This window comes from Hypomesus nipponensis, chromosome 9 (assembly GCF_054491055.1).
Source record: "Hypomesus nipponensis isolate SF chromosome 9, ASM5449105v1, whole genome shotgun sequence".
Classification (NCBI taxonomy): Eukaryota; Metazoa; Chordata; class Actinopteri; order Osmeriformes; family Osmeridae; genus Hypomesus; species Hypomesus nipponensis.
The window spans coordinates 27,137,067-27,160,713 of NC_140369.1; the positions used below are offsets into that span (position 1 = coordinate 27,137,067).

At 55.6% G+C, this 23,647-nt stretch overlaps 59 non-coding genes across 59 annotated transcripts; all 59 read left to right on the top strand.

The window, feature by feature from the left end:
• The first annotated feature begins 124 nt into the window (after nt 1-124).
• Nucleotides 125-197, top strand: trnam-cau (transfer RNA methionine (anticodon CAU)). Its single transcript has one exon. It is a non-coding gene; the product is annotated as a tRNA-Met (tRNA).
• Nucleotides 198-861: 664 nt separating this feature from the next.
• On the top strand, nt 862-934 carry trnav-cac (transfer RNA valine (anticodon CAC)). Its single transcript has one exon. It is a non-coding gene; the product is annotated as a tRNA-Val (tRNA).
• Nucleotides 935-1,135: 201 nt separating this feature from the next.
• trnam-cau (transfer RNA methionine (anticodon CAU)) lies at nt 1,136-1,208 on the top strand. The gene has a single exon. It is a non-coding gene; the product is annotated as a tRNA-Met (tRNA).
• Nucleotides 1,209-1,409: 201 nt separating this feature from the next.
• trnam-cau (transfer RNA methionine (anticodon CAU)) lies at nt 1,410-1,482 on the top strand. Its single transcript has one exon. It is a non-coding gene; the product is annotated as a tRNA-Met (tRNA).
• A 206-nt stretch (nt 1,483-1,688) lies between these two features.
• On the top strand, nt 1,689-1,761 carry trnam-cau (transfer RNA methionine (anticodon CAU)). Its single transcript has one exon. It is a non-coding gene; the product is annotated as a tRNA-Met (tRNA).
• Nucleotides 1,762-2,196: 435 nt separating this feature from the next.
• Nucleotides 2,197-2,269, top strand: trnam-cau (transfer RNA methionine (anticodon CAU)). The gene has a single exon. It is a non-coding gene; the product is annotated as a tRNA-Met (tRNA).
• A 201-nt stretch (nt 2,270-2,470) lies between these two features.
• Nucleotides 2,471-2,543, top strand: trnam-cau (transfer RNA methionine (anticodon CAU)). The gene has a single exon. It is a non-coding gene; the product is annotated as a tRNA-Met (tRNA).
• A 206-nt stretch (nt 2,544-2,749) lies between these two features.
• Nucleotides 2,750-2,822, top strand: trnam-cau (transfer RNA methionine (anticodon CAU)). Its single transcript has one exon. It is a non-coding gene; the product is annotated as a tRNA-Met (tRNA).
• Nucleotides 2,823-3,253: 431 nt separating this feature from the next.
• On the top strand, nt 3,254-3,326 carry trnam-cau (transfer RNA methionine (anticodon CAU)). Its single transcript has one exon. It is a non-coding gene; the product is annotated as a tRNA-Met (tRNA).
• A 201-nt stretch (nt 3,327-3,527) lies between these two features.
• trnam-cau (transfer RNA methionine (anticodon CAU)) lies at nt 3,528-3,600 on the top strand. Its single transcript has one exon. It is a non-coding gene; the product is annotated as a tRNA-Met (tRNA).
• A 206-nt stretch (nt 3,601-3,806) lies between these two features.
• Nucleotides 3,807-3,879, top strand: trnam-cau (transfer RNA methionine (anticodon CAU)). The gene has a single exon. It is a non-coding gene; the product is annotated as a tRNA-Met (tRNA).
• A 200-nt stretch (nt 3,880-4,079) lies between these two features.
• trnam-cau (transfer RNA methionine (anticodon CAU)) lies at nt 4,080-4,152 on the top strand. Its single transcript has one exon. It is a non-coding gene; the product is annotated as a tRNA-Met (tRNA).
• A 205-nt stretch (nt 4,153-4,357) lies between these two features.
• Nucleotides 4,358-4,430, top strand: trnam-cau (transfer RNA methionine (anticodon CAU)). Its single transcript has one exon. It is a non-coding gene; the product is annotated as a tRNA-Met (tRNA).
• Nucleotides 4,431-4,631: 201 nt separating this feature from the next.
• Nucleotides 4,632-4,704, top strand: trnam-cau (transfer RNA methionine (anticodon CAU)). The gene has a single exon. It is a non-coding gene; the product is annotated as a tRNA-Met (tRNA).
• A 204-nt stretch (nt 4,705-4,908) lies between these two features.
• trnam-cau (transfer RNA methionine (anticodon CAU)) lies at nt 4,909-4,981 on the top strand. The gene has a single exon. It is a non-coding gene; the product is annotated as a tRNA-Met (tRNA).
• A 206-nt stretch (nt 4,982-5,187) lies between these two features.
• Nucleotides 5,188-5,260, top strand: trnam-cau (transfer RNA methionine (anticodon CAU)). Its single transcript has one exon. It is a non-coding gene; the product is annotated as a tRNA-Met (tRNA).
• Nucleotides 5,261-5,693: 433 nt separating this feature from the next.
• Nucleotides 5,694-5,766, top strand: trnam-cau (transfer RNA methionine (anticodon CAU)). Its single transcript has one exon. It is a non-coding gene; the product is annotated as a tRNA-Met (tRNA).
• A 474-nt stretch (nt 5,767-6,240) lies between these two features.
• On the top strand, nt 6,241-6,313 carry trnam-cau (transfer RNA methionine (anticodon CAU)). The gene has a single exon. It is a non-coding gene; the product is annotated as a tRNA-Met (tRNA).
• Nucleotides 6,314-6,514: 201 nt separating this feature from the next.
• On the top strand, nt 6,515-6,587 carry trnam-cau (transfer RNA methionine (anticodon CAU)). Its single transcript has one exon. It is a non-coding gene; the product is annotated as a tRNA-Met (tRNA).
• A 201-nt stretch (nt 6,588-6,788) lies between these two features.
• trnam-cau (transfer RNA methionine (anticodon CAU)) lies at nt 6,789-6,861 on the top strand. The gene has a single exon. It is a non-coding gene; the product is annotated as a tRNA-Met (tRNA).
• Nucleotides 6,862-7,067: 206 nt separating this feature from the next.
• trnam-cau (transfer RNA methionine (anticodon CAU)) lies at nt 7,068-7,140 on the top strand. The gene has a single exon. It is a non-coding gene; the product is annotated as a tRNA-Met (tRNA).
• A 435-nt stretch (nt 7,141-7,575) lies between these two features.
• trnam-cau (transfer RNA methionine (anticodon CAU)) lies at nt 7,576-7,648 on the top strand. Its single transcript has one exon. It is a non-coding gene; the product is annotated as a tRNA-Met (tRNA).
• Nucleotides 7,649-7,849: 201 nt separating this feature from the next.
• On the top strand, nt 7,850-7,922 carry trnam-cau (transfer RNA methionine (anticodon CAU)). The gene has a single exon. It is a non-coding gene; the product is annotated as a tRNA-Met (tRNA).
• Nucleotides 7,923-8,123: 201 nt separating this feature from the next.
• Nucleotides 8,124-8,196, top strand: trnam-cau (transfer RNA methionine (anticodon CAU)). Its single transcript has one exon. It is a non-coding gene; the product is annotated as a tRNA-Met (tRNA).
• A 206-nt stretch (nt 8,197-8,402) lies between these two features.
• trnam-cau (transfer RNA methionine (anticodon CAU)) lies at nt 8,403-8,475 on the top strand. Its single transcript has one exon. It is a non-coding gene; the product is annotated as a tRNA-Met (tRNA).
• A 435-nt stretch (nt 8,476-8,910) lies between these two features.
• Nucleotides 8,911-8,983, top strand: trnam-cau (transfer RNA methionine (anticodon CAU)). The gene has a single exon. It is a non-coding gene; the product is annotated as a tRNA-Met (tRNA).
• Nucleotides 8,984-9,184: 201 nt separating this feature from the next.
• Nucleotides 9,185-9,257, top strand: trnam-cau (transfer RNA methionine (anticodon CAU)). Its single transcript has one exon. It is a non-coding gene; the product is annotated as a tRNA-Met (tRNA).
• Nucleotides 9,258-9,462: 205 nt separating this feature from the next.
• On the top strand, nt 9,463-9,535 carry trnam-cau (transfer RNA methionine (anticodon CAU)). Its single transcript has one exon. It is a non-coding gene; the product is annotated as a tRNA-Met (tRNA).
• A 201-nt stretch (nt 9,536-9,736) lies between these two features.
• trnam-cau (transfer RNA methionine (anticodon CAU)) lies at nt 9,737-9,809 on the top strand. The gene has a single exon. It is a non-coding gene; the product is annotated as a tRNA-Met (tRNA).
• Nucleotides 9,810-10,013: 204 nt separating this feature from the next.
• On the top strand, nt 10,014-10,086 carry trnam-cau (transfer RNA methionine (anticodon CAU)). Its single transcript has one exon. It is a non-coding gene; the product is annotated as a tRNA-Met (tRNA).
• Nucleotides 10,087-10,519: 433 nt separating this feature from the next.
• Nucleotides 10,520-10,592, top strand: trnam-cau (transfer RNA methionine (anticodon CAU)). Its single transcript has one exon. It is a non-coding gene; the product is annotated as a tRNA-Met (tRNA).
• A 474-nt stretch (nt 10,593-11,066) lies between these two features.
• trnam-cau (transfer RNA methionine (anticodon CAU)) lies at nt 11,067-11,139 on the top strand. Its single transcript has one exon. It is a non-coding gene; the product is annotated as a tRNA-Met (tRNA).
• A 201-nt stretch (nt 11,140-11,340) lies between these two features.
• On the top strand, nt 11,341-11,413 carry trnam-cau (transfer RNA methionine (anticodon CAU)). The gene has a single exon. It is a non-coding gene; the product is annotated as a tRNA-Met (tRNA).
• A 205-nt stretch (nt 11,414-11,618) lies between these two features.
• On the top strand, nt 11,619-11,691 carry trnam-cau (transfer RNA methionine (anticodon CAU)). Its single transcript has one exon. It is a non-coding gene; the product is annotated as a tRNA-Met (tRNA).
• A 435-nt stretch (nt 11,692-12,126) lies between these two features.
• On the top strand, nt 12,127-12,199 carry trnam-cau (transfer RNA methionine (anticodon CAU)). Its single transcript has one exon. It is a non-coding gene; the product is annotated as a tRNA-Met (tRNA).
• Nucleotides 12,200-12,678: 479 nt separating this feature from the next.
• Nucleotides 12,679-12,751, top strand: trnam-cau (transfer RNA methionine (anticodon CAU)). Its single transcript has one exon. It is a non-coding gene; the product is annotated as a tRNA-Met (tRNA).
• Nucleotides 12,752-12,952: 201 nt separating this feature from the next.
• On the top strand, nt 12,953-13,025 carry trnam-cau (transfer RNA methionine (anticodon CAU)). The gene has a single exon. It is a non-coding gene; the product is annotated as a tRNA-Met (tRNA).
• Nucleotides 13,026-13,457: 432 nt separating this feature from the next.
• Nucleotides 13,458-13,530, top strand: trnam-cau (transfer RNA methionine (anticodon CAU)). The gene has a single exon. It is a non-coding gene; the product is annotated as a tRNA-Met (tRNA).
• A 475-nt stretch (nt 13,531-14,005) lies between these two features.
• Nucleotides 14,006-14,078, top strand: trnam-cau (transfer RNA methionine (anticodon CAU)). The gene has a single exon. It is a non-coding gene; the product is annotated as a tRNA-Met (tRNA).
• A 479-nt stretch (nt 14,079-14,557) lies between these two features.
• Nucleotides 14,558-14,630, top strand: trnam-cau (transfer RNA methionine (anticodon CAU)). The gene has a single exon. It is a non-coding gene; the product is annotated as a tRNA-Met (tRNA).
• A 435-nt stretch (nt 14,631-15,065) lies between these two features.
• On the top strand, nt 15,066-15,138 carry trnam-cau (transfer RNA methionine (anticodon CAU)). The gene has a single exon. It is a non-coding gene; the product is annotated as a tRNA-Met (tRNA).
• A 201-nt stretch (nt 15,139-15,339) lies between these two features.
• On the top strand, nt 15,340-15,412 carry trnam-cau (transfer RNA methionine (anticodon CAU)). Its single transcript has one exon. It is a non-coding gene; the product is annotated as a tRNA-Met (tRNA).
• Nucleotides 15,413-15,891: 479 nt separating this feature from the next.
• On the top strand, nt 15,892-15,964 carry trnam-cau (transfer RNA methionine (anticodon CAU)). Its single transcript has one exon. It is a non-coding gene; the product is annotated as a tRNA-Met (tRNA).
• A 435-nt stretch (nt 15,965-16,399) lies between these two features.
• On the top strand, nt 16,400-16,472 carry trnam-cau (transfer RNA methionine (anticodon CAU)). Its single transcript has one exon. It is a non-coding gene; the product is annotated as a tRNA-Met (tRNA).
• A 479-nt stretch (nt 16,473-16,951) lies between these two features.
• Nucleotides 16,952-17,024, top strand: trnam-cau (transfer RNA methionine (anticodon CAU)). Its single transcript has one exon. It is a non-coding gene; the product is annotated as a tRNA-Met (tRNA).
• A 706-nt stretch (nt 17,025-17,730) lies between these two features.
• Nucleotides 17,731-17,803, top strand: trnam-cau (transfer RNA methionine (anticodon CAU)). Its single transcript has one exon. It is a non-coding gene; the product is annotated as a tRNA-Met (tRNA).
• A 475-nt stretch (nt 17,804-18,278) lies between these two features.
• Nucleotides 18,279-18,351, top strand: trnam-cau (transfer RNA methionine (anticodon CAU)). The gene has a single exon. It is a non-coding gene; the product is annotated as a tRNA-Met (tRNA).
• A 709-nt stretch (nt 18,352-19,060) lies between these two features.
• Nucleotides 19,061-19,133, top strand: trnam-cau (transfer RNA methionine (anticodon CAU)). Its single transcript has one exon. It is a non-coding gene; the product is annotated as a tRNA-Met (tRNA).
• A 201-nt stretch (nt 19,134-19,334) lies between these two features.
• Nucleotides 19,335-19,407, top strand: trnam-cau (transfer RNA methionine (anticodon CAU)). Its single transcript has one exon. It is a non-coding gene; the product is annotated as a tRNA-Met (tRNA).
• Nucleotides 19,408-19,842: 435 nt separating this feature from the next.
• trnam-cau (transfer RNA methionine (anticodon CAU)) lies at nt 19,843-19,915 on the top strand. Its single transcript has one exon. It is a non-coding gene; the product is annotated as a tRNA-Met (tRNA).
• A 658-nt stretch (nt 19,916-20,573) lies between these two features.
• Nucleotides 20,574-20,646, top strand: trnam-cau (transfer RNA methionine (anticodon CAU)). Its single transcript has one exon. It is a non-coding gene; the product is annotated as a tRNA-Met (tRNA).
• Nucleotides 20,647-20,847: 201 nt separating this feature from the next.
• On the top strand, nt 20,848-20,920 carry trnam-cau (transfer RNA methionine (anticodon CAU)). Its single transcript has one exon. It is a non-coding gene; the product is annotated as a tRNA-Met (tRNA).
• A 201-nt stretch (nt 20,921-21,121) lies between these two features.
• trnam-cau (transfer RNA methionine (anticodon CAU)) lies at nt 21,122-21,194 on the top strand. Its single transcript has one exon. It is a non-coding gene; the product is annotated as a tRNA-Met (tRNA).
• Nucleotides 21,195-21,399: 205 nt separating this feature from the next.
• On the top strand, nt 21,400-21,472 carry trnam-cau (transfer RNA methionine (anticodon CAU)). The gene has a single exon. It is a non-coding gene; the product is annotated as a tRNA-Met (tRNA).
• A 201-nt stretch (nt 21,473-21,673) lies between these two features.
• On the top strand, nt 21,674-21,746 carry trnam-cau (transfer RNA methionine (anticodon CAU)). The gene has a single exon. It is a non-coding gene; the product is annotated as a tRNA-Met (tRNA).
• A 203-nt stretch (nt 21,747-21,949) lies between these two features.
• On the top strand, nt 21,950-22,022 carry trnam-cau (transfer RNA methionine (anticodon CAU)). Its single transcript has one exon. It is a non-coding gene; the product is annotated as a tRNA-Met (tRNA).
• A 201-nt stretch (nt 22,023-22,223) lies between these two features.
• Nucleotides 22,224-22,296, top strand: trnam-cau (transfer RNA methionine (anticodon CAU)). The gene has a single exon. It is a non-coding gene; the product is annotated as a tRNA-Met (tRNA).
• A 435-nt stretch (nt 22,297-22,731) lies between these two features.
• trnam-cau (transfer RNA methionine (anticodon CAU)) lies at nt 22,732-22,804 on the top strand. Its single transcript has one exon. It is a non-coding gene; the product is annotated as a tRNA-Met (tRNA).
• Nucleotides 22,805-23,462: 658 nt separating this feature from the next.
• Nucleotides 23,463-23,535, top strand: trnam-cau (transfer RNA methionine (anticodon CAU)). Its single transcript has one exon. It is a non-coding gene; the product is annotated as a tRNA-Met (tRNA).
• Nucleotides 23,536-23,647: the final 112 nt, after the last annotated feature.

Below are 23,647 nucleotides of genomic sequence, written 5' to 3' on the forward strand. Positions count from 1 at the left end.
GTGATCTTTAGCCAGAAACCGGGCTGCGCTTATCTTTCCTCAGCCGATACCTGGCAGGCCGTCAAGCTCCGTTTCCACAGCACCTCCTGACCTGGGTGGGGGGAGGGCCACTGCCATGCAGCATGCCTTGTTGGCGCAGTAGGCAGCGCGTCAGTCTCATAATCTGAAGGTCGTGAGTTCGAGCCTCACACGGGGCAGGTATTTTAGAAAAAGTAGGTAGGACATTGTCACGTCCGTTTCAAAATGGAATGGACGCACGGCAGAGGGTGTTTGCAGCTGGTGATCTTCAGCCAGCAACCGGGCTGCGCCTTTTTTTCTCCGTCGATACCTGGCAGGCCGTCAAGCGCGGTTTCCACAGCACCTTCTGACCTGGGTGGGGGGAGGGCCACTGCCATGCAGCATGCCTCGTTGGCGCAGTAGGCAGCCCGTCAGTCTCATAATCTGAAGGTCGTCTTGTGACTTCCGTTTCAAAATGGAATGGACGCAGGGCAGAGGGTGTCTGCAGCTGGTGATCTTCAGCCAGCAACTGGGCTGCGCTTTTTTTTCCTCCGCCGATACCTGGCAGGCTGTCAAGCGCCGTTTCCACAGCACCTTCTGACCTGGGTTGGTGGAGGGCCACTGCCACGCAGCATGCCTCGTTGGCGCAGTAAGCAGCGTGTCAGTCTCATAATCTGAAGGTCGTCTTGTCACTTCCGTTTCAAAATGGAATGGAAGCACGGCAGAGGGTGTTTGCAGCTGGTGATCTTCAGCCAGCAACCGGGCTGCGCTTTTTTTTTTCCGCCGATACCTGGCAGGCCGTCAAGCGCCTTTTCCACAGCACCTTCTGACCTGGGTGGGGGGAGGGCCACTGCCATGCAGCATGCCTCGTTGGCGCAGTAGGCAGCGCGTCAGTCTCACAATCTGAAGGTCGTGAGTTCGAGCCTCACACGGGGCAGGTATTTTAGAAAAAGTAGGACATTGTCAATTCCGTTTCAAAATGGAATGGACGCACGGCAGAGGGTGTTTGCAGCTGGTGATCTTCATCCAGCAACCGGGCTGCGCTTTTTTTTGTCCGCCGATAACTGGCAGGCTGTCAAGCGCCTTTTCCGCAGCACCTTCTGACCTGGGTGGGGGGAGGGCCACTGCCATGCAGATTGCCTCGTTGGCGCAGTAGGCAGCGCGTCAGTCTCATAATCTGAAGGTCGTGAGTTCGAGCCTCACACGGGGCAGGTATTTTAGAAAAAGTAGGACATTGTCAATTCCTTTTCAAAATTGAATGGACGCACGGCAGAGGGTATTTTCAGCTGGTGATCTTCAGCCAGCAACCGGGCTGCGCTTATTTTTGTCCGCCGATAACTGGCAGGCTGTCAAGCGCCTTTTCCACAGCACCTTCTGACCTGGGTGGGGGGAGGGCCACTGCCATGCAGCATGCCTCGTTGGCGCAGTAGGCAGGGCGTCAGTCTCATAATCTGAAGGTCGTGAGTTCGAGCCTCACACGGGGCAGGTGTTTTAGAAAAAGTAGGTAGAACATTGTCACATCCGTTTCAAAATGGAATGGACGCACGGCAGAGGGTGTTTGCAGCTTGTGATCTTTAGCCAGAAACCGGGCTGCGCTTATCTTTCCTCAGCCGATACCTGGCAGGCCGTCAAGCTCCGTTTCCACAGCACCTCCTGACCTGGGTGGGGGGAGGGCCACTGCCATGCAGCATGCCTTGTTGGCGCAGTAGGCAGCGCGTCAGTCTCATAATCTGAAGGTCGTGAGTTCGAGCCTCACACGGGGCAGGTATTTTAGAAAAAGTAGGTAGGACATTGTCACGTCCGTTTCAAAATGGAATGGACGCACGGCAGAGGGTGTTTGCAGCTGGTGATCTTCAGCCAGCAACCGGGCTGCGCCTTTTTTTCTCCGTCGATACCTGGCAGGCCGTCAAGCGCGGTTTCCACAGCACCTTCTGACCTGGGTGGGGGGAGGGCCACTGCCATGCAGCATGCCTCGTTGGCGCAGTAGGCAGCCCGTCAGTCTCATAATCTGAAGGTCGTCTTGTGACTTCCGTTTCAAAATGGAATGGACGCAGGGCAGAGGGTGTCTGCAGCTGGTGATCTTCAGCCAGCAACTGGGCTGCGCTTTTTTTTCCTCCGCCGATACCTGGCAGGCTGTCAAGCGCCGTTTCCACAGCACCTTCTGACCTGGGTTGGTGGAGGGCCACTGCCACGCAGCATGCCTCGTTGGCGCAGTAGGCAGCGCGTCAGTCTCATAATCTGAAGGTCGTGAGTTCGAGCCTCACACGGGGCAGGTATTTTAGAAAAAGTAGGACATTGTCAATTCCGTTTCAAAATGGAATGGACGCACGGCAGAGGGTGTTTGCAGCTGGTGATCCTCATCCAGCAACCGGGCTGCGCTTTTTTTTGTCCGCCGATAACTGGCAGGCCGTCAAGCGCGGTTTCCACAGCACCTTCTGAGGTGGGTGGGGGGAGGGCCACTGCCATGCAGCATGCCTCGTTGGCGCAGTAGGCAGCGCGTCAGTCTCATAATCTGAAGGTTGTGAGTTCGAGCCTCACATGGGGCAGGTATTTTAGAAAAATTAGGTAGGACATTGTCACGTCCGTTTCAAAATGGAATGGACGCAGGGCAGAGGGTGTCTGCAGCTGGTGATCTTCAGCCAGCAACTGGGCTGCGCTTTTTTTTCCTCCGCCGATACCTGGCAGGCTGTCAAGCGCCGTTTCCACAGCACCTTCTGACCTGGGTTGGTGGAGGGCCACTGCCACGCAGCATGCCTCGTTGGCGCAGTAGGCAGCGCGTCAGTCTCATAATCTGAAGGTCGTGAGTTCGAGCCTCACACGGGGCAGGTATTTTAGAAAAAGTAGGACATTGTCAATTCCGTTTCAAAATGGAATGGACGCACGGCAGAGGGTGTTTGCAGCTGGTGATCCTCATCCAGCAACCGGGCTGCGCTTTTTTTTGTCCGCCGATAACTGGCAGGCCGTCAAGCGCGGTTTCCACAGCACCTTCTGACCTGGGTGGGGGGAGGGCCACTGCCATGCAGCATGCCTCGTTGGCGCAGTAGGCAGGGCGTCAGTCTCATAATCTGAAGGTCGTCTTGTGACTTCCGTTTCAAAATGGAATGGACGCAGGGCAGAGGGTGTCTGCAGCTGGTGATCTTCAGCCAGCAACTGGGCTGCGCTTTTTTTTCCTCCGCCGATACCTGGCAGGCTGTCAAGCGCCGTTTCCACAGCACCTTCTGACCTGGGTTGGTGGAGGGCCACTGCCACGCAGCATGCCTCGTTGGCGCAGTAGGCAGCGCGTCAGTCTCATAATCTGAAGGTCGTGAGTTCGAGCCTCACACGGGGCAGGTATTTTAGAAAAAGTAGGACATTGTCAATTCCGTTTCAAAATGGAATGGACGCACGGCAGAGGGTGTTTGCAGCTGGTGATCCTCATCCAGCAACCGGGCTGCGCTTTTTTTTGTCCGCCGATAACTGGCAGGCCGTCAAGCGCGGTTTCCACAGCACCTTCTGAGGTGGGTGGGGGGAGGGCCACTGCCATGCAGCATGCCTCGTTGGCGCAGTAGGCAGCGCGTCAGTCTCATAATCTGAAGGTTGTGAGTTCGAGCCTCACATGGGGCAGGTATTTTAGAAAAATTAGGTAGGACATTGTCACGTCCGTTTCAAAATGGAATGGACGCAGGGCAGAGGGTGTCTGCAGCTGGTGATCTTCAGCCAGCAACTGGGCTGCGCTTTTTTTTCCTCCGCCGATACCTGGCAGGCTGTCAAGCGCCGTTTCCACAGCACCTTCTGACCTGGGTTGGTGGAGGGCCACTGCCACGCAGCATGCCTCGTTGGCGCAGTAGGCAGCGCGTCAGTCTCATAATCTGAAGGTCGTGAGTTCGAGCCTCACACGGGGCAGGTATTTTAGAAAAAGTAGGACATTGTCAATTCCGTTTCAAAATGGAATGGACGCACGGCAGAGGGTGTTTGCAGCTGGTGATCCTCATCCAGCAACCGGGCTGCGCTTTTTTTGTCCGCCGATAACTGGCAGGCCGTCAAGCGCGGTTTCCACAGCACCTTCTGAGGTGGGTGGGGGGAGGGCCACTGCCATGCAGCATGCCTCGTTGGCGCAGTAGGCAGCGCGTCAGTCTCATAATCTGAAGGTTGTGAGTTCGAGCCTCACATGGGGCAGGTATTTTAGAAAAATTAGGTAGGACATTGTCACGTCCGTTTCAAAATGGAATGGACGCACGGCAGAGGGTGTTTGCAGCTGGTGATCTTCAGCCAGCAACCGGGCTGCACTTTTTTTTCTCCGCTGATACCTGGCAGGCCGTCAAGCGCCTTTTCCACAGCACCTTCTGACCTGGGTGGGGGGAGGGCCACTGCCATGCAGCATGCCTCGTTGGCGCAGTAGGCAGCGCGTCAGTCTCATAATCTGAAGGTCGTGAGTTCGAGCCTCACACGGGGCAGGTATTTTAGAAAAAGTAGGACATTGTCAATTCCGTTTCAAAATGGAATGGACGCACGGCAGAGGGTATTTTCAGCTGGTGATCTTCAGCCAGCAACCGGGCTTCGCTTTTTTTTGTCCGCCGATAACTGGCAGGCTGTCAAGCGCCTTTTCCACAGCACCTTCTGACCTGGGTGGGGGGAGGGCCACTGCCATGCAGCATGCCTCGTTGGCGCAGTAGGCAGCGCGTCAGTCTCATAATCTGAAGGTCGTGAGTTCGAGCCTCACACAGGGCAGGTATTTTATAAAAAGTAGGTAGAACATTGTCACATCCGTTTCAAAATGGAATGGACGCACGTCAGAGGGTGTTTGCAGCTGGTCATCTTCAGCCAGCAACCGGCTGCGCTTTTTTTTCTCCGCCGATACCTGGCAGGCCGTCAAGCGCCATTTCCACAGCACCTTCTGACCTGGGTGGGGGGAGGGCCACTGCCATGCAGCATGCCTCGTTGGCGCAGTAGGCAGGGCGTCAGTCTCATAATCTGAAGGTCGTGAGTTCGAGCCTCACACGGGGCAGGTATTTTAGAAAAAGTAGGTAGGATATTGTCACGTCCGTTTCAAAATGGAATGGACGCACGGCAGAGGGTGTTTGCAGCTTGTGATCTTTAGCCAGAAACCGGGCTGCGCTTATCTTTCCTCAGCCGATACCTGGCAGGCCGTCAAGCTCCGTTTCCACAGCACCTTCTGACCTGGGTGGGGGGAGGGCCACTGCCATGCAGCATGCCTCGTTGGCGCAGTAGGCAGGGCGTCAGTCTCATAATCTGAAGGTCGTGAGTTCGAGCCTCACACGGGGCAGGTATTTTAGAAAAAGTAGGTAGGACATTGTCACGTCCGTTTCAAAATGGAATGGACGCACGGCAGAGGGTGTTTGCAGCTGGTGATCTTCAGCCAGCAACTGGGCTGCGCTTTTTTTCTCCGTCGATACCTGGCAGGCTGTCAAGCGCCGTTTCCACAGCACCTTCTGACCTGGGTTGGTGGAGGGCCACTGCCACGCAGCATGCCTCGTTGGCGCAGTAAGCAGCGTGTCAGTCTCATAATCTGAAGGTCGTCTTGTCACTTCCGTTTCAAAATGGAATGGAAGCACGGCAGAGGGTGTTTGCAGCTGGTGATCTTCAGCCAGCAACCGGGCTGCGCTTTTTTTTCTCCGCCGATACCTGGCAGGCCGTCAAGCGCCTTTTCCACAGCACCTTCTGACCTGGGTGGGGGGAGGGCCACTGCCATGCAGCATGCCTCGTTGGCGCAGTAGGCAGCGCGTCAGTCTCATAATCTGAAGGTCGTGAGTTCGAGCCTCACACGGGGCAGGTATTTTAGAAAAAGTAGGACATTGTCAATTCCGTTTCAAAATGGAATGGACGCACGGCAGAGGGTGTTTGCAGCTGGTGATCTTCATCCAGCAACCGGGCTGCGCTTTTTTTTGTCCGCCGATAACTGGCAGGCCGTCAAGCGCGGTTTCCACAGCACCTTCTGAGGTGGGTGGGGGGAGGGCCACTGCCATGCAGCATGCCTCGTTGGCGCAGTAGGCAGCACGTCAGTGTCATAATCTGAAGGTCGTGTGTTCGAGCCTCACACGGGGCAGGTATTTTAGAAAAAATAGGACATTGTCACGTCCGTTTCAAAATGGAATGGACGCACGGCAGAGGGTGTTTGCAGCTGGTGATCTTCATCCAGCAACCGGGCTGCGCTTTTTTTGTCCGCCGATAACTGGCAGGCTGTCAAGCGCCTTTTCCGCAGCACCTTCTGACCTGGGTGGGGGGAGGGCCACTGCCATGCAGAATGCCTCGTTGGCGCAGTAGGCAGCGCGTCAGTCTCATAATCTGAAGGTCGTGAGTTCGAGCCTCACACGGGGCAGGTATTTTAGAAAAAGTAGGACATTGTCAATTCCGTTTCAAAATTGAATGGACGCACGGCAGAGGGTATTTTCAGCTGGTGATCTTCAGCCAGCAACCGGGCTGCGCTTATTTTTGTCCGCCGATAACTGGCAGGCTGTCAAGCGCCTTTTCCACAGCACCTTCTGACCTGGGTGGGGGGAGGGCCACTGCCATGCAGCATGCCTCGTTGGCGCAGTAGGCAGCGCGTCAGTCTCATAATCTGAAGGTCGTGAGTTCGAGCCTCACACGGGGCAGGTATTTTAGAAAAAGTAGGACATTGTCAATTCCTTTTCAAAATTGAATGGACGCACGGCAGAGGGTATTTTCAGCTGGTGATCTTCAGCCAGCAACCGGGCTGCGCTTATTTTTGTCCGCCGATAACTGGCAGGCTGTCAAGCGCCTTTTCCACAGCACCTTCTGACCTGGGTGGGGGGAGGGCCACTGCCATGCAGCATGCCTCGTTGGCGCAGTAGGCAGGGCGTCAGTCTCATAATCTGAAGGTCGTGAGTTCGAGCCTCACACGGGGCAGGTATTTTAGAAAAAGTAGGTAGGATATTGTCACGTCCGTTTCAAAATGGAATGGACGCACGGCAGAGGGTGTTTGCAGCTTGTGATCTTTAGCCAGAAACCGGGCTGCGCTTATCTTTCCTCAGCCGATACCTGGCAGGCCGTCAAGCTCCGTTTCCACAGCACCTCCTGACCTGGGTGGGGGGAGGGCCACTGCCATGCAGCATGCCTTGTTGGCGCAGTAGGCAGCGCGTCAGTCTCATAATCTGAAGGTCGTGAGTTCGAGCCTCACACGGGGCAGGTATTTTAGAAAAAGTAGGTAGGACATTGTCACGTCCGTTTCAAAATGGAATGGACGCACGGCAGAGGGTGTTTGCAGCTGGTGATCTTCAGCCAGCAACCGGGCTGCGCCTTTTTTTCTCCGTCGATACCTGGCAGGCCGTCAAGCGCGGTTTCCACAGCACCTTCTGACCTGGGTGGGGGGAGGGCCACTGCCATGCAGCATGCCTCGTTGGCGCAGTAGGCAGCCCGTCAGTCTCATAATCTGAAGGTCGTCTTGTGACTTCCGTTTCAAAATGGAATGGACGCAGGGCAGAGGGTGTCTGCAGCTGGTGATCTTCAGCCAGCAACTGGGCTGCGCTTTTTTTTCCTCCGCCGATACCTGGCAGGCTGTCAAGCGCCGTTTCCACAGCACCTTCTGACCTGGGTTGGTGGAGGGCCACTGCCACGCAGCATGCCTCGTTGGCGCAGTAGGCAGCGCGTCAGTCTCATAATCAGAAGGTCGTGAGTTCGAGCCTCACACGGGGCAGGTATTTTAGAAAAAGTAGGACATTGTCAATTCCGTTTCAAAATGGAATGGACGCACGGCAGAGGGTGTTTGCAGCTGGTGATCCTCATCCAGCAACCGGGCTGCGCTTTTTTTTGTCCGCCGATAACTGGCAGGCCGTCAAGCGCGGTTTCCACAGCACCTTCTGAGGTGGGTGGGGGGAGGGCCACTGCCATGCAGCATGCCTCGTTGGCGCAGTAGGCAGCGCGTCAGTCTCATAATCTGAAGGTCGTGAGTTCGAGCCTCACACGGGGCAGGTATTTTAGAAAAAGTAGGACATTGTCAATTCCTTTTCAAAATTGAATGGACGCACGGCAGAGGGTATTTTCAGCTGGTGATCTTCAGCCAGCAACCGGGCTGCGCTTATTTTTGTCCGCCGATAACTGGCAGGCTGTCAAGCGCCTTTTCCACAGCACCTTCTGACCTGGGTGGGGGGAGGGCCACTGCCATGCAGCATGCCTCGTTGGCGCAGTAGGCAGGGCGTCAGTCTCATAATCTGAAGGTCGTGAGTTCGAGCCTCACACGGGGCAGGTATTTTAGAAAAAGTAGGTAGGATATTGTCACGTCCGTTTCAAAATGGAATGGACGCACGGCAGAGGGTGTTTGCAGCTTGTGATCTTTAGCCAGAAACCGGGCTGCGCTTATCTTTCCTCAGCCGATACCTGGCAGGCCGTCAAGCTCCGTTTCCACAGCACCTCCTGACCTGGGTGGGGGGAGGGCCACTGCCATGCAGCATGCCTTGTTGGCGCAGTAGGCAGCGCGTCAGTCTCATAATCTGAAGGTCGTGAGTTCGAGCCTCACACGGGGCAGGTATTTTAGAAAAAGTAGGTAGGACATTGTCACGTCCGTTTCAAAATGGAATGGACGCACGGCAGAGGGTGTTTGCAGCTGGTGATCTTCAGCCAGCAACCGGGCTGCGCCTTTTTTTCTCCGTCGATACCTGGCAGGCCGTCAAGCGCGGTTTCCACAGCACCTTCTGACCTGGGTGGGGGGAGGGCCACTGCCATGCAGCATGCCTCGTTGGCGCAGTAGGCAGCCCGTCAGTCTCATAATCTGAAGGTCGTCTTGTGACTTCCGTTTCAAAATGGAATGGACGCAGGGCAGAGGGTGTCTGCAGCTGGTGATCTTCAGCCAGCAACTGGGCTGCGCTTTTTTTTCCTCCGCCGATACCTGGCAGGCTGTCAAGCGCCGTTTCCACAGCACCTTCTGACCTGGGTTGGTGGAGGGCCACTGCCACGCAGCATGCCTCGTTGGCGCAGTAGGCAGCGCGTCAGTCTCATAATCTGAAGGTCGTGAGTTCGAGCCTCACACGGGGCAGGTATTTTAGAAAAAGTAGGACATTGTCAATTCCGTTTCAAAATGGAATGGACGCACGGCAGAGGGTGTTTGCAGCTGGTGATCCTCATCCAGCAACCGGGCTGCGCTTTTTTTTGTCCGCCGATAACTGGCAGGCCGTCAAGCGCGGTTTCCACAGCACCTTCTGAGGTGGGTGGGGGGAGGGCCACTGCCATGCAGCATGCCTCGTTGGCGCAGTAGGCAGCGCGTCAGTCTCATAATCTGAAGGTTGTGAGTTCGAGCCTCACATGGGGCAGGTATTTTAGAAAAATTAGGTAGGACATTGTCACGTCCGTTTCAAAATGGAATGGACGCACGGCAGAGGGTGTTTGCAGCTGGTGATCTTCAGCCAGCAACCGGGCTGCGCTTTTTTTTCTCCGCTGATACCTGGCAGGCCGTCAAGCGCCTTTTCCACAGCACCTTCTGACCTGGGTGGGGGGAGGGCCACTGCCATGCAGCATGCCTCGTTGGCGCAGTAGGCAGCGCGTCAGTCTCATAATCTGAAGGTCGTGAGTTCGAGCCTCACACGGGGCAGGTATTTTAGAAAAAGTAGGACATTGTCAATTCCGTTTCAAAATGGAATGGACGCACGGCAGAGGGTATTTTCAGCTGGTGATCTTCAGCCAGCAACCGGGCTTCGCTTTTTTTTGTCCGCCGATAACTGGCAGGCTGTCAAGCGCCTTTTCCACAGCACCTTCTGACCTGGGTGGGGGGAGGGCCACTGCCATGCAGCATGCCTCGTTGGCGCAGTAGGCAGCGCGTCAGTCTCATAATCTGAAGGTCGTGAGTTCGAGCCTCACACAGGGCAGGTATTTTAGAAAAAGTAGGTAGAACATTGTCACATCCGTTTCAAAATGGAATGGACGCACGTCAGAGGGTGTTTGCAGCTGGTCATCTTCAGCCAGCAACCGGCTGCGCTTTTTTTTCTCCGCCGATACCTGGCAGGCCGTCAAGCGCCATTTCCACAGCACCTTCTGACCTGGGTGGGGGGAGGGCCACTGCCATGCAGCATGCCTCGTTGGCGCAGTAGGCAGGGCGTCAGTCTCATAATCTGAAGGTCGTGAGTTCGAGCCTCACACGGGGCAGGTATTTTAGAAAAAGTAGGTAGGACATTGTCACGTCCGTTTCAAAATGGAATGGACGCACGGCAGAGGGTGTTTGCAGCTGGTGATCTTCAGCCAGCAACTGGGCTGCGCTTTTTTTCTCCGTCGATACCTGGCAGGCTGTCAAGCGCCGTTTCCACAGCACCTTCTGACCTGGGTTGGTGGAGGGCCACTGCCACGCAGCATGCCTCGTTGGCGCAGTAAGCAGCGTGTCAGTCTCATAATCTGAAGGTCGTCTTGTCACTTCCGTTTCAAAATGGAATGGAAGCACGGCAGAGGGTGTTTGCAGCTGGTGATCTTCAGCCAGCAACCGGGCTGCGCTTTTTTTTCTCCGCCGATACCTGGCAGGCCGTCAAGCGCCTTTTCCACAGCACCTTCTGACCTGGGTGGGGGGAGGGCCACTGCCATGCAGCATGCCTCGTTGGCGCAGTAGGCAGCGCGTCAGTCTCATAATCTGAAGGTCGTGAGTTCGAGCCTCACACGGGGCAGGTATTTTAGAAAAGGTAGGACATTGTCAATTCCGTTTCAAAATGGAATGGACGCACGGCAGAGGGTGTTTGCAGCTGGTGATCTTCATCCAGCAACCGGGCTGCGCTTTTTTTGTCCGCCGATAACTGGCAGGCCGTCAAGCGCGGTTTCCACAGCACCTTCTGAGGTGGGTGGGGGGAGGGCCACTGCCATGCAGCATGCCTCGTTGGCGCAGTAGGCAGCACGTCAGTGTCATAATCTGAAGGTCGTGTGTTCGAGCCTCACACGGGGCAGGTATTTTAGAAAAAATAGGACATTGTCACGTCCGTTTCAAAATGGAATGGACGCACGGCAGAGGGTGTTTGCAGCTGGTGATCTTCATCCAGCAACCGGGCTGCGCTTTTTTTTGTCCGCCGATAACTGGCAGGCTGTCAAGCGCCTTTTCCGCAGCACCTTCTGACCTGGGTGGGGGGAGGGCCACTGCCATGCAGAATGCCTCGTTGGCGCAGTAGGCAGCGCGTCAGTCTCATAATCTGAAGGTCGTGAGTTCGAGCCTCACACGGGGCAGGTATTTTAGAAAAAGTAGGACATTGTCAATTCCGTTTCAAAATTGAATGGACGCACGGCAGAGGGTATTTTCAGCTGGTGATCTTCAGCCAGCAACCGGGCTGCGCTTATTTTTGTCCGCCGATAACTGGCAGGCTGTCAAGCGCCTTTTCCACAGCACCTTCTGACCTGGGTGGGGGGAGGGCCACTGCCATGCAGCATGCCTCGTTGGCGCAGTAGGCAGGGCGTCAGTCTCATAATCTGAAGGTCGTGAGTTCGAGCCTCACACGGGGCAGGTATTTTAGAAAAAGTAGGTAGGACATTGTCACGTCCGTTTAAAATGGAATGGACGCACGGCAGAGGGTGTTTGCAGCTTGTGATCTTTAGCCAGAAACCGGGCTGCGCTTATCTTTCCTCAGCCGATACCTGGCAGGCCGTCAAGCTCCGTTTCCACAGCACCTCCTGACCTGGGTGGGGGGAGGGCCACTGCCATGCAGCATGCCTTGTTGGCGCAGTAGGCAGCGCGTCAGTCTCATAATCTGAAGGTCGTGAGTTCGAGCCTCACACGGGGCAGGTATTTTAGAAAAAGTAGGTAGGACATTGTCACGTCCGTTTCAAAATGGAATGGACGCACGGCAGAGGGTGTTTGCAGCTGGTGATCTTCAGCCAGCAACCGGGCTGCGCCTTTTTTTCTCCGTCGATACCTGGCAGGCCGTCAAGCGCGGTTTCCACAGCACCTTCTGACCTGGGTGGGGGGAGGGCCACTGCCATGCAGCATGCCTCGTTGGCGCAGTAGGCAGCCCGTCAGTCTCATAGTCTGAAGGTCGTCTTGTGACTTCCGTTTCAAAATGGAATGGACGCACGGCAGAGGGTGTCTGCAGCTGGTGATCTTCAGCCAGCAACTGGACTGCGCTTTTTTTTCCTCCGCCGATACCTGGCAGGCTGTCAAGCGCCGTTTCCACAGCACCTTCTGACCTGGGTTGGTGGAGGGCCACTGCCACGCAGCATGCCTCGTTGGCGCAGTAGGCAGCGCGTCAGTCTCATAATCTGAAGGTCGTGAGTTCGAGCCTCACACGGGGCAGGTATTTTAGAAAAAGTAGGACATTGTCAATTCCGTTTCAAAATGGAATGGACGCACGGCAGAGGGTGTTTGCAGCTGGTGATCTTCATCCAGCAACCGGGCTGCGCTTTTTTTTGTCCGCCGATAACTGGCAGGCCGTCAAGCGCGGTTTCCACAGCACCTTCTGAGGTGGGTGGGGGGAGGGCCACTGCCATGCAGCATGCCTCGTTGGCGCAGTAGGCAGTGCGTCAGTCTCATAATCTGAAGGTTGTGAGTTCGAGCCTCACATGGGGCAGGTATTTTAGAAAAATTAGGTAGGACATTGTCACGTCCGTTTCAAAATGGAATGGACGCACGGCAGAGGGTGTTTGCAGCTGGTGATCTTCAGCCAGCAACCGGGCTGCGCTTTTTTTTCTCCGCTGATACCTGGCAGGCCGTCAAGCGCCTTTTCCACAGCACCTTCTGACCTGGGTGGGGGGAGGGCCACTGCCATGCAGCATGCCTCGTTGGCGCAGTAGGCAGCGCGTCAGTCTCATAATCTGAAGGTCGTGAGTTCGAGCCTCACACGGGGCAGGTATTTTAGAAAAAGTAGGACATTGTCAATTCCGTTTCAAAATGGAATGGACGCACGGCAGAGGGTATTTTCAGCTGGTGATCTTCAGCCAGCAACCGGGCTTCGCTTTTTTTTGTCCGCCGATAACTGGCAGGCTGTCAAGCGCCTTTTCCACAGCACCTTCTGACCTGGGTGGGGGGAGGGCCACTGCCATGCAGCATGCCTCGTTGGCGCAGTAGGCAGCGCGTCAGTCTCATAATCTGAAGGTCGTGAGTTCGAGCCTCACACAGGGCAGGTATTTTATAAAAAGTAGGTAGAACATTGTCACATCCGTTTCAAAATGGAATGGACGCACGTCAGAGGGTGTTTGCAGCTGGTCATCTTCAGCCAGCAACCGGCTGCGCTTTTTTTTCTCCGCCGATACCTGGCAGGCCGTCAAGCGCCATTTCCACAGCACCTTCTGACCGGGTGGGGGGAGGGCCACTGCCATGCAGCATGCCTCGTTGGCGCAGTAGGCAGCCCGTCAGTCTCATAATCTGAAGGTCGTCTTGTGACTTCCGTTTCAAAATGGAATGGAAGCACGGCAGAGGGTGTTTGCAGCTGGTGATCTTCAGCCAGCAACCGGGCTGCGCTTTTTTTTCTCCGCCGATACCTGGCAGGCCGTCAAGCGCCTTTTCCACAGCACCTTCTGACCTGGGTGGGGGGAGGGCCACTGCCATGCAGCATGCCTCGTTGGCGCAGTAGGCAGCGCGTCAGTCTCATAATCTGAAGGTCGTGAGTTCGAGCCTCACACGGGGCAGGTATTTTAGAAAAAGTAGGACATTGTCAATTCCGTTTCAAAATGGAATGGACGCACGGCAGAGGGTGTTTGCAGCTGGTGATCTTCATCCAGCAACCGGGCTGCGCTTTTTTTTGTCCGCCGATAACTGGCAGGCCGTCAAGCGCGGTTTCCACAGCACCTTCTGAGGTGGGTGGGGGGAGGGCCACTGCCATGCAGCATGCCTCGTTGGCGCAGTAGGCAGCACGTCAGTGTCATAATCTGAAGGTCGTGTGTTCGAGCCTCACACGGGGCAGGTATTTTAGAAAAAATAGGACATTGTCACGTCCGTTTCAAAATGGAATGGACGCACGGCAGAGGGTGTTTGCAGCTGGTGATCTTCATCCAGCAACCGGGCTGCGCTTTTTTTTGTCCGCCGATAACTGGCAGGCTGTCAAGCGCCTTTTCCGCAGCACCTTCTGACCTGGGTGGGGGGAGGGCCACTGCCATGCAGAATGCCTCGTTGGCGCAGTAGGCAGCGCGTCAGTCTCATAATCTGAAGGTCGTGAGTTCGAGCCTCACACGGGGCAGGTATTTTAGAAAAAGTAGGACATTGTCAATTCCGTTTCAAAATTGAATGGACGCACGGCAGAGGGTATTTTCAGCTGGTGATCTTCAGCCAGCAACCGGGCTGCGCTTATTTTTGTCCGCCGATAACTGGCAGGCTGTCAAGCGCCTTTTCCACAGCACCTTCTGACCTGGGTGGGGGGAGGGCCACTGCCATGCAGCATGCCTCGTTGGCGCAGTAGGCAGGGCGTCAGTCTCATAATCTGAAGGTCGTGAGTTCGAGCCTCATACGGGGCAGGTATTTTAGAAAAAGTAGGTAGGACATTGTCACGTCCGTTTAAAATGGAATGGACGCACGGCAGAGGGTGTTTGCAGCTTGTGATCTTTAGCCAGAAACCGGGCTGCGCTTATCTTTCCTCAGCCGATACCTGGCAGGCCGTCAAGCTCCGTTTCCACAGCACCTCCTGACCTGGGTGGGGGGAGGGCCACTGCCATGCAGCATGCCTTGTTGGCGCAGTAGGCAGCGCGTCAGTCTCATAATCTGAAAGTCGTGAGTTCGAGCCTCACACGGGGCAGGTATTTTAGAAAAAGTAGGTAGGACATTGTCACGTCCGTTTCAAAATGGAATGGACGCACGGCAGAGGGTCTTTGCAGCTGGTGATCTTCAGCCAGCAACCGGGCTGCGCCTTTTTTTCTCCGTCGATACCTGGCAGGCCGTCAAGCGCGGTTTCCACAGCACCTTCTGACCTGGGTGGGGGGAGGGCCACTGCCATGCAGCATGCCTCGTTGGCGCAGTAGGCAGACAGTCAGTCTCATAATCTGAAGGTCGTCTTGTGACTTCCGTTTCAAAATGGAATGGACGCAGGGCAGAGGGTGTCTGCAGCTGGTGATCTTCAGCCAGCAACTGGGCTGCGCTTTTTTTTCCTCCGCCGATACCTGGCAGGCTGTCAAGCGCCGTTTCCACAGCACCTTCCGACCTGGGTTGGTGGAGGGCCACTGCCACGCAGCATGCCTCGTTGGCGCAGTAGGCAGTGCGTCAGTCTCATAATCTGAAGGTCGTGAGTTCGAGCCTCACACGGGGCAGGTATTTTAGAAAAAGTAGGACATTGTCAATTCCGTTTCAAAATGGAATGGACGCACGGCAGAGGGTGTTTGCAGCTGGTGATCTTCATCCAGCAACCGGGCTGCGCTTTGTTTTGTCCGCCGATAACTGGCAGGCCGTCAAGCGCGGTTTCCACAGCACCTTCTGAGGTGGGTGGGGGGAGGGCCACTGCCATGCAGCATGCCTCGTTGGCGCAGTAGGCAGCGCGTCAGTCTCATAATCTGAAGGTCGTGAGTTCGAGCCTCACACGGGGCAGGTATTTTAGAAAAAGTAGGACATTGTCAATTCCGTTTCAAAATTGAATGGACGCACGGCAGAGGGTATTTTCAGCTGGTGATCTTCAGCCAGCAACCGGGCTGCGCTTATTTTTGTCCGCCGATAACTGGCAGGCTGTCAAGCGCCTTTTCCACAGCACCTTCTGACCTGGGTGGAGGGAGGGCCACTGCCATGCAGCATGCCTCGTTGGCGCAGTAGGCAGGGCGTCAGTCTCATAATCTGAAGGTCGTGAGTTCGAGCCTCACACGGGGCGGGTATTTTAGAAAAAGTAGGTAGGACATTGTCACGTCCGTTTAAAATGGAATGGACGCACGGCAGAGGGTGTTTGCAGCTTGTGATCTTTAGCCAGAAACCGGGCTGCGCTTATCTTTCCTCAGCCGATACCTGGCAGGCCGTCAAGCTCCGTTTCCACAGCACCTCCTGACCTGGGTGGGGGGAGGGCCACTGCCATGCAGCATGCCTTGTTGGCGCAGTAGGCAGCGCGTCAGTCTCATAATCTGAAGGTCGTGAGTTCGAGCCTCACACGGGGCAGGTATTTTAGAAAAAGTAGGTAGGACATTGTCACGTCCGTTTCAAAATGGAATGGACGCACGGCAGAGGGTGTTTGCAGCTGGTGATCTTCAGCCAGCAACCGGGCTGCGCCTTTTTTTCTCCGTCGATACCTGGCAGGCCGTCAAGCGCGGTTTCCACAGCACCTTCTGACCTGGGTGGGGGGAGGGCCACTGCCATGCAGCATGCCTCGTTGGCGCAGTAGGCAGCCCGTCAGTCTCATAATCTGAAGGTCGTCTTGTGACTTCCGTTTTAAAATGGAATGGACGCACGGCAGAGGGTGTCTGCAGCTGGTGATCTTCAGCCAGCAACTGGACTGCGCTTTTTTTTCCTCCGCCGATACCTGGCAGGCTGTCAAGCGCCGTTTCCACAGCACCTTCTGACCTGGGTTGGTGGAGGGCCACTGCCACGCAGCATGCCTCGTTGGCGCAGTAGGCAGCGCGTCAGTCTCATAATCTGAAGGTCGTGAGTTCGAGCCTCACACGGGGCAGGTATTTTAGAAAAAGTAGGACATTGTCAATTCCGTTTCAAAATGGAATGGACGCACGGCAGAGGGTGTTTGCAGCTGGTGATCTTCATCCAGCAACCGGGCTGCGCTTTTTTTTGTCCGCCGATAACTGGCAGGCCGTCAAGCGCGGTTTCCACAGCACCTTCTGAGGTGGGTGGGGGGAGGGCCACTGCCATGCAGCATGCCTCGTTGGCGCAGTAGGCAGTGCGTCAGTCTCATAATCTGAAGGTTGTGAGTTCGAGCCTCACATGGGGCAGGTATTTTAGAAAAATTAGGTAGGACATTGTCACGTCCGTTTCAAAATGGAATGGACGCACGGCAGAGGGTGTTTGCAGCTGGTGATCTTCAGCCAGCAACCGGGCTGCGCTTTTTTTTCTCCGCTGATACCTGGCAGGCCGTCAAGCGCCTTTTCCACAGCACCTTCTGACCTGGGTGGGGGGAGGGCCACTGCCATGCAGCATGCCTCGTTGGCGCAGTAGGCAGCGCGTCAGTCTCATAATCTGAAGGTCGTGAGTTCGAGCCTCACACGGGGCAGGTATTTTAGAAAAAGTAGGACATTGTCAATTCCGTTTCAAAATGGAATGGACGCACGGCAGAGGGTATTTTCAGCTGGTGATCTTCAGCCAGCAACCGGGCTTCGCTTTTTTTTGTCCGCCGATAACTGGCAGGCTGTCAAGCGCCTTTTCCACAGCACCTTCTGACCTGGGTGGGGGGAGGGCCACTGCCATGCAGCATGCCTCGTTGGCGCAGTAGGCAGCGCGTCAGTCTCATAATCTGAAGGTCGTGGGTTCGAGCCTCACACAGGGCAGGTATTTTATAAAAAGTAGGTAGAACATTGTCACATCCGTTTCAAAATGGAATGGACGCACGTCAGAGGGTGTTTGCAGCTGGTCATCTTCAGCCAGCAACCGGCTGCGCTTTTTTTTCTCCGCCGATACCTGGCAGGCCGTCAAGCGCCATTTCCACAGCACCTTCTGACCGGGTGGGGGGAGGGCCACTGCCATGCAGCATGCCTCGTTGGCGCAGTAGGCAGCCCGTCAGTCTCATAATCTGAAGGTCGTCTTGTGACTTCCGTTTCAAAATGGAATGGAAGCACGGCAGAGGGTGTTTGCAGCTGGTGATCTTCAGCCAGCAACCGGGCTGCGCTTTTTTTTCTCCGCCGATACCTGGCAGGCCGTCAAGCGCCTTTTCCACAGCACCTTCTGACCTGGGTGGGGGGAGGGCCACTGCCATGCAGCATGCCTCGTTGGCGCAGTAGGCAGCGCGTCAGTCTCATAATCTGAAGGTCGTGAGTTCGAGCCTCACACGGGGCAGGTATTTTAGAAAAAGTAGGACATTGTCAATTCCGTTTCAAAATGGAATGGACGCACGGCAGAGGGTGTTTGCAGCTGGTGATCTTCATCCAGCAACCGGGCTGCGCTTTTTTTTGTCCGCCGATAACTGGCAGGCCGTCAAGCGCGGTTTCCACAGCACCTTCTGAGGTGGGTGGGGGGAGGGCCACTGCCATGCAGCATGCCTCGTTGGCGCAGTAGGCAGCACGTCAGTGTCATAATCTGAAGGTCGTGTGTTCGAGCCTCACACGGGGCAGGTATTTTAGAAAAAATAGGACATTGTCACGTCCGTTTCAAAATGGAATGGACGCACGGCAGAGGGTGTTTGCAGCTGGTGATCTTCATCCAGCAACCGGGCTGCGCTTTTTTTTGTCCGCCGATAACTGGCAGGCTGTCAAGCGCCTTTTCCGCAGCACCTTCTGACCTGGGTGGGGGGAGGGCCACTGCCATGCAGAATGCCTCGTTGGCGCAGTAGGCAGCGCGTCAGTCTCATAATCTGAAGGTCGTGAGTTCGAGCCTCACACGGGGCAGGTATTTTAGAAAAAGTAGGACATTGTCAATTCCGTTTCAAAATTGAATGGACGCACGGCAGAGGGTATTTTCAGCTGGTGATCTTCAGCCAGCAACCGGGCTGCGCTTATTTTTGTCCGCCGATAACTGGCAGGCTGTCAAGCGCCTTTTCCACAGCACCTTCTGACCTGGGTGGGGGGAGGGCCACTGCCATGCAGCATGCCTCGTTGGCGCAGTAGGCAGGGCGTCAGTCTCATAATCTGAAGGTCGTGAGTTCGAGCCTCATACGGGGCAGGTATTTTAGAAAAAGTAGGTAGGACATTGTCACGTCCGTTTCAAAATGGAATGGACGCACGGCAGAGGGTCTTTGCAGCTGGTGATCTTCAGCCAGCAACCGGGCTGCGCCTTTTTTTCTCCGTCGATACCTGGCAGGCCGTCAAGCGCGGTTTCCACAGCACCTTCTGACCTGGGTGGGGGGAGGGCCACTGCCATGCAGCATGCCTCGTTGGCGCAGTAGGCAGCCAGTCAGTCTCATAATCTGAAGGTCGTCTTGTGACTTCCGTTTCAAAATGGAATGGACGCAGGGCAGAGGGTGTCTGCAGCTGGTGATCTTCAGCCAGCAACTGGGCTGCGCTTTTTTTTCCTCCGCCGATACCTGGCAGGCTGTCAAGCGCCGTTTCCACAGCACCTTCTGACCTGGGTTGGTGGAGGGCCACTGCCACGCAGCATGCCTCGTTGGCGCAGTAGGCAGTGCGTCAGTCTCATAATCTGAAGGTCGTGAGTTCGAGCCTCACACGGGGCAGGTATTTTAGAAAAAGTAGGACATTGTCAATTCCGTTTCAAAATGGAATGGACGCACGGCAGAGGGTGTTTGCAGCTGGTGATCTTCATCCAGCAACCGGGCTGCGCTTTGTTTTGTCCGCCGATAACTGGCAGGCCGTCAAGCGCGGTTTCCACAGCACCTTCTGAGGTGGGTGGGGGGAGGGCCACTGCCATGCAGCATGCCTCGTTGGCGCAGTAGGCAGCGCGTCAGTCTCATAATCTGAAGGTCGTGAGTTCGAGCCTCACATGGGGCAGGTATTTTAGAAAAATTAGGTAGGACATTGTCACGTCCGTTTCAAAATGGAATGGACGCACGGCAGAGGGTGTCTGCAGCTGGTGATCTTCAGCCAGCAACTGGGCTGCGCTTTTTTTTCCTCCGCCGATACCTGGCAGGCTGTCAAGCGCCGTTTCCACAGCACCTTCTGACCTGGGTTGGTGGAGGGCCACTGCCACGCAGCATGCCTCGTTGGCGCAGTAAGCAGCGTGTCAGTCTCATAATCTGAAGGTCGTCTTGTCACTTCCGTTTCAAAATGGAATGGAAGCACGGCAGAGGGTGTTTGCAGCTGGTGATCTTCAGCCAGCAACCGGGCTGCGCTTTTTTTTCTCCGCCGATACCTGGCAGGCCGTCAAGCGCCTTTTCCACAGCACCTTCTGACCTGGGTGGGGGGAGGGCCACTGCCATGCAGCATGCCTCGTTGGCGCAGTAGGCAGCGCGTCAGTCTCATAATCTGAAGGTCGTGAGTTTGAGCCTCACACGGGGCAGGTATTTTAGAAAAAGTAGGACATTGTCAATTCCGTTTCAAAATGGAATGGACGCACGTCAGAGGGTGTTTGCAGCTGGTCATCTTCAGCCAGCAACCGGCTGCGCTTTTTTTTCTCCGCCGATACCTGGCAGGCCGTCAAGCGCCGTTTCCACAGCACCTTCTGACCGGGTGGGGGGAGGGCCACTGCCATGCAGCATGCCTCGTTGGCGCAGTAGGCAGCCCGTCAGTCTCATAATCTGAAGGTCGTCTTGTGACTTCCGTTTCAAAATGGAATGGACGCAGGGCAGAGGGTGTCTGCAGCTGGTGATCTTCAGCCAGCAACTGGGCTGCGCTTTTTTTTCCTCCGCCGATACCTGGCAGGCTGTCAAGCGCCGTTTCCACAGCACCTTCTGACCTGGGTTGGTGGAGGGCCACTGCCACGCAGCATGCCTCGTTGGCGCAGTAAGCAGCGTGTCAGTCTCATAATCTGAAGGTCGTCTTGTCACTTCCGTTTCAAAATGGAATGGAAGCACGGCAGAGGGTGTTTGCAGCTGGTGATCTTCAGCCAGCAACCGGGCTGCGCTTTTTTTTCTCCGCCGATACCTGGCAGGCCGTCAAGCGCCTTTTCCACAGCACCTTCTGACCTGGGTGGGGGGAGGGCCACTGCCATGCAGCATGCCTCGTTGGCGCAGTAGGCAGCGCGTCAGTCTCATAATCTGAAGGTCGTGAGTTCGAGCCTCACACGGGGCAGGTATTTTAGAAAAAGTAGGACATTGTCAATTCCGTTTCAAAATGGAATGGACGCACGGCAGAGGGTGTTTGCAGCTGGTGATCTTCATCCAGCAACCGGGCTGCGCTTTTTTTTGTCCGCCGATAACTGGCAGGCTGTCAAGCGCCTTTTCCGCAGCACCTTCTGACCTGGGTGGGGGGAGGGCCACTGCCATGCAGAATGCCTCGTTGGCGCAGTAGGCAGCGCGTCAGTCTCATAATCTGAAGGTCGTGAGTTCGAGCCTCACACGGGGCAGGTATTTTAGAAAAAGTAGGACATTGTCAATTCCGTTTCAAAATTGAATGGACGCACGGCAGAGGGTATTTTCAGCTGGTGATCTTCATCCAGCAACCGGGCTGCGCTTTGTTTTGTCCGCCGATAACTGGCAGGCCGTCAAGCGCGGTTTCCACAGCACCTTCTGAGGTGGGTGGGGGGAGGGCCACTGCCATGCAGCATGCCTCGTTGGCGCAGTAGGCAGCGCGTCAGTCTCATAATCTGAAAGTCGTGAGTTCGAGCCTCACATGGGGCAGGTATTTTAGAAAAATTAGGTAGGACATTGTCACGTCCGTTTCAAAATGGAATGGACGCACGGCAGAGGGTGTTTGCAGCTGGTGATCTTCAGCCAGCAACCGGGCTGCGCTTTTTTTTCTCCGCTGATACCTGGCAGGCCGTCAAGCGCCTTTTCCACAGCACCTTCTGACCTGGGTGGGGGGAGGGCCACTGCCGTGCAGCATGCCTCGTTGGCGCAGTAGGCAGCGCGTCAGTCTCATAATCTGAAGGTCGTGAGTTCGAGCCTCACACGGGGCAGGTATTTTAGAAAAAGTAGGACATTGTCAATTCCGTTTCAAAATGGAATGGACGCACGGCAGAGGGTATTTTCAGCTGGTGATCTTCAGCCAGCAACCGGGCTTCGCTTTTTTTTGTCCGCCGATAACTGGCAGGCTGTCAAGCGCCTTTTCCACAGCACCTTCTGACCTGGGTGGGGGGAGGGCCACTGCCATGCAGCATGCCTCGTTGGCGCAGTAGGCAGCGCGTCAGTCTCATAATCTGAAGGTCGTGAGTTCGAGCCTCACACAGGGCAGGTATTTTAGAAAAAGTAGGTAGGACATTGTCACATCCGTTTCAAAATGGAATGGACGCACGTCAGAGGGTGTTTGCAGCTGGTCATCTTCAGCCAGCAACCGGCTGCGCTTTTTTTTCTCCGCCGATACCTGGCAGGCCGTCAAGCGCCGTTTCCACAGCACCTTCTGACCGGGTGGGGGGAGGGCCACTGCCACGCAGCATGCCTCGTTGGCGCAGTAGGCAGTGCGTCAGTCTCATAATCTGAAGGTCGTGAGTTCGAGCCTCACACGGGGCAGGTATTTTAGAAAAGGTAGGACATTGTCAATTCCGTTTCAAAATGGAATGGACGCACGGCAGAGGGTGTTTGCAGCTGGTGATCTTCATCCAGCAACCGGGCTGCGCTTTGTTTTGTCCGCCGATAACTGGCAGGCCGTCAAGCGCGGTTTCCACAGCACCTTCTGAGGTGGGTGGGGGGAGGGCCACTGCCATGCAGCATGCCTCGTTGGCGCAGTAGGCAGCGCGTCAGTCTCATAATCTGAAGGTCGTGAGTTCGAGCCTCACATGGGGCAGGTATTTTAGAAAAATTAGGTAGGACATTGTCACGTCCGTTTCAAAATGGAATGGACGCACGGCAGAGGGTGTCTGCAGCTGGTGATCTTCAGCCAGCAACTGGGCTGCGCTTTTTTTTCCTCCGCCGATACCTGGCAGGCTGTCAAGCGCCGTTTCCACAGCACCTTCTGACCTGGGTTGGTGGAGGGCCACTGCCACGCAGCATGCCTCGTTGGCGCAGTAAGCAGCGTGTCAGTCTCATAATCTGAAGGTCGTCTTGTCACTTCCGTTTCAAAATGGAATGGAAGCACGGCAGAGGGTGTTTGCAGCTGGTGATCTTCAGCCAGCAACCGGGCTGCGCTTTTTTTTCTCCGCCGATACCTGGCAGGCCGTCAAGCGCCTTTTCCACAGCACCTTCTGACCTGGGTGGGGGGAGGGCCACTGCCATGCAGCATGCCTCGTTGGCGCAGTAGGCAGCGCGTCAGTCTCATAATCTGAAGGTCGTGAGTTCGAGCCTCACACGGGGCAGGTATTTTAGAAAAAGTAGGACATTGTCAATTCCGTTTCAAAATGGAATGGACGCACGTCAGAGGGTGTTTGCAGCTGGTCATCTTCAGCCAGCAACCGGCTGCGCTTTTTTTTCTCCGCCGATACCTGGCAGGCCGTCAAGCGCCGTTTCCACAGCACCTTCTGACCGGGTGGGGGGAGGGCCACTGCCATGCAGCATGCCTCGTTGGCGCAGTAGGCAGCCCGTCAGTCTCATAATCTGAAGGTCGTCTTGTGACTTCCGTTTCAAAATGGAATGGACGCAGGGCAGAGGGTGTCTGCAGCTGGTGATCTTCAGCCAGCAACTGGGCTGCGCTTTTTTTTCCTCCGCCGATACCTGGCAGGCTGTCAAGCGCCGTTTCCACAGCACCTTCTGACCTGGGTTGGTGGAGGGCCACTGCCACGCAGCATGCCTCGTTGGCGCAGTAAGCAGCGTGTCAGTCTCATAATCTGAAGGTCGTCTTGTCACTTCCGTTTCAAAATGGAATGGAAGCACGGCAGAGGGTGTTTGCAGCTGGTGATCTTCAGCCAGCAACCGGGCTGCGCTTTTTTTTCTCCGCCGATACCTGGCAGGCCGTCAAGCGCCTTTTCCAAAGCACCTTCTGACCTGGGTGGGGGGAGGGCCACTGCCATGCAGCATGCCTCGTTGGCGCAGTAGGCAGCGCGTCAGTCTCATAATCTGAAGGTCGTGAGTTCGAGCCTCACACGGGGCAGGTATTTTAGAAAAAGTAGGACATTGTCAATTCCGTTTCAAAATGGAATGGACGCACGGCAGAGGGTGTTTGCAGCTGGTGATCTTCATCCAGCAACCGGGCTGCGCTTTTT